General features: G+C 48.3%; 1 gene segment (V, D, J or C); it reads right to left on the bottom strand.

The window, feature by feature from the left end:
- Positions 1-1,007: 1,007 nt before the first annotated feature.
- LOC311628637 (immunoglobulin heavy variable 3-23-like) lies at positions 1,008-2,324 on the bottom strand. The segment is given in 2 exons: positions 2,233-2,324; positions 1,008-2,138 (listed from the first exon to the last, which is right to left on the bottom strand).
- Between the last annotated feature and the right edge of the window lie 987 nt (positions 2,325-3,311).

The raw sequence follows: 3,311 nt of genomic DNA, 5'->3' as shown, positions 1-3,311 counted from the left end.
GTGACAGACTGGTGGGAAAGGACAGATACCCACCAAGACATTGGACCAAGATTCCTTTACAAATCTATCATCACCACCACCACCACCACCATCATCATTGTCAACATCATCATCACAATCATTTGCTCACTTATTCTTATTCTCCTCATTTTCTAAAGATATGGTTTTAGTACAAACATAAGGACCTTTCCCCCCCTCAATTTTTGCTCATTTTGTGTTGTTGTATGTAAAATGGGGGACCATAGTCCATTTTCTTTTTCATTTGACTTCTAACCACTGGTGGCTCATTGCTGCCTTTTCTCCATCTACCACACACAGGGAAAATCAGATAAGAAATCATAGTTTTCTTTTTTTTTCTTTTTAAAATATATTTTATTGATTTTTTACAGAGAGGAAGAGAGAGGGATAGAGAGGTAGAAACACTGATGAGAGAGAATCATCGATCAGCTGCCTCTTGCACACCCCCTACTGGGGATGTGCCCGCAACCAAGGTACATGCCCTTGACTGGAATCGAACCCGGGACCCTTCAGTCCATAGGCCGACGCTCTATCCATTGAGCCAAACCGGTTTCGGCGAGTTTTCTTTTTTTATTAAAAAGTAATTTGTTAAAAAATATTTTCCTCCAATTTTGATGACATAGCAAATTAAACAAGGAGAGAGGTTGCAAAATAGTAATCAAACTGATCTGTTTCTATAGATGGTGATACAAACCTCATTAGCTTTTTTGTATATTCTACTAAATGGTGGAATACAAATTCAATTCATTCATTTCATAAAAGGTAAGCATCATTGACATACTGGAGACCAAAAATCTTTCTTCAAGCTTGTCTTCAAATGTGTTATAAAGTCAGACAATATAAAATGATACAGATGTAAAAGAGCATCCAAGCAATGCCTTTGGTTTTCCTGATTTTGCAAAATCCAGTCAAGTTTCTGCACTGCTCACAGAGCTTCAGCTGAGGTTCCTCTGTGCTGCCAGCCTCCCCTGTTGAGGTTCCTCTGTGCTGCCAGCCTCCCCTGTCAGGTGACTGGGGCACAGAGATCATGAGAAATGCCTCCGATCCCAGAGCTCAAGGAGGGACGGGTTTCTGACAGGCTTCAGAGTTCTGGGAACTTCAAATGAACACACAGAACACAGACACTGACCAGCGGCTTTTGGAAAAGTACACTCAACAGGGAGACCTGGGGAGCTGGACACTTTGGGACAGGAATTGCTCTCTTTCCACGGGCCAACCAGTCAGTCTTGTCTCAAGTTTCTTGATGAGGGACAACCTCCTCAAGTTCATCTGCTGTTTATGCCTCTGATTCTGCATGGTGTCCACGACTCAGGGTGCTGTGAGCATGATGACAAGGCAGGGACTATCACCCTGTGGGTCCCTCTTCTGTAGCTTTGGGGTCACACACATGTTGTGCCCATGGTCCAGCATGCAGAGAGCTGCACTGTTGAGTCCTTAGAGCCTCTTTTTGGATGCAAGTGACATTGGTCAGAAGATTCGATGTTAGAACTCATTATGGCACTGTGTGCATGAAAGAGGCTCTCTACCTTCTGTTCACGTGAGAAGGTTGTCTCTCTTCACAATGGACTTTTCTCACTAGAGACTCAGATGTCAGTAAAGAATCTGGACCCAGAGGTTCCCTGAGGGAAAATGTGACATGAGGAGGAAACCACACAGGAAACAACGCAAACGTCCAACTGCACCTGCTGCTGTGATGGTCCTTGTGTTTAGTGACTCTGAGCGCCCTCTTATGTCCAGGGAGCTTGCTGTAGCCCAGTCCTGCTATCATCTATTCAGAGAAGTTTGTGTCTGGGCTCACATTGACTTCCCCTCACTGTGTCTGGCACAGTAATACACGGCCGAGTCCTCAACTTTCAGGCTGTTCATTTGCAGGTAGAGCGTGTTCTTGGCGTTGTCTCTGGAGATGGTGAAGCGGCCCTTCACTGAGTCAGCGTAGTATGTGCTACCACCATCACTAATGGCTGATACCCACTCCAGCCCCTTCCCTGGAGCCTGGCGGACCCAGTGCATGCCATAGCTACTGAAGGTGAATCCAGAGGCTGCACAGGAGAGTCTCAGAGACCCCCCAGGCTGCACCAGTCCTCCCCCAGATTCCACCAGCTGCACATCACACTGGACACCTGCAAACACAGAGACACAGGGTGACTTAGAATCACATGGAAGCACAAACAGGCACAGGTTCAGGGCTCAGCACTCCCCACTCCTGACAATGACCTTGAGAAATGATCAGGAGGAAAACGCAACTTGGCACCAAGTCCATGGTGGATCTGCTGGAGTGCTGACTCAGGCTCTTGGGTTCTGGGTGTCTCCCCAACATGCTTGGCAAGGGCCCCCTTTTATGAGCAGGAGAAAAGCCCCATTTGCATGGAGTCTGCATATCAGGTGCAGCTGTGACCTGGGCTGCATGCCTGACCTTGTGATCCAAAGGGCTGGCCCCAGATGGAAAGGACTCAAGAATGCTGGCCACAGGGGATCCTGTCCTGACCACCCCCCCAACTCCACCCTCCCTCCTTTCCTGAGACCGGTCACTCTGACCCCATTCCTTTGGGGGCAGCTTCCAGGATTGTGAATCCTCCTTCCTGAGGTTTTGTTGAGGACCCAGGGGTGCTCCCGAAGAGGCACACTGATTGGACTTCCTCTAGCTCCCCTTCACCGGCCGTGGACCATGTTGCCTTTCTGGGGTTTGGGATTAAGAATTTGCATTGGATGAAGCTTTTATTTTGAAGCTGAAAGGTTCTCCTTGTTAATTTCCTCAATCAGATCCTCCACAAAACTCTAACATATGCATGTGAGAAGGCAGGAGGGGCTGGGCTGGATGCTGTGGCCTCAGCTTCTGTCTCTAACTTGCTGCCACTCTCACAAGCACACAGCTGCCTCCTGAAAGCACACATTTCCCTCAGCTTCCCTGCTGTGCGTGTGCAAAAACCTGTTTCTCAGCCTCTCACATTGGAGAGTTTTCATCATTTACACATGGAGCCCTGATGGGTGGTGGTGGCTGGCCAGCTGTCTGGGGTCAATGGGGGACACATGTGATACTTTCAATAATAAAATATTATTCTAATAATAAAAGCCCAGGGTAGTATCCTGTAAAGACCAATCATGACCAAAGGCTGATGAACTGGAAGTCAGTGCTGGGTTGCCATGGTGACTTTCAGAGCTGCTGCCACAGGCTCTGGGCTGGACTGATCTGCTCCCTCCCTCCCATAGAGACTGGCAAGCTTCAGCTGATGGATAGCAGTGAGCCCAGGCCCAGTGGCCCCGCGATCCTGGGGCAATCCCAGGTCCAACAAGCC

Source organism: Pipistrellus hanaki (assembly GCF_964339955.1).
Source record: "Pipistrellus hanaki genome assembly, chromosome: 1".
Classification (NCBI taxonomy): Eukaryota; Metazoa; Chordata; class Mammalia; order Chiroptera; family Vespertilionidae; genus Pipistrellus; species Pipistrellus hanaki.
This window is presented reverse-complemented; position numbering and strand designations above follow the sequence as displayed.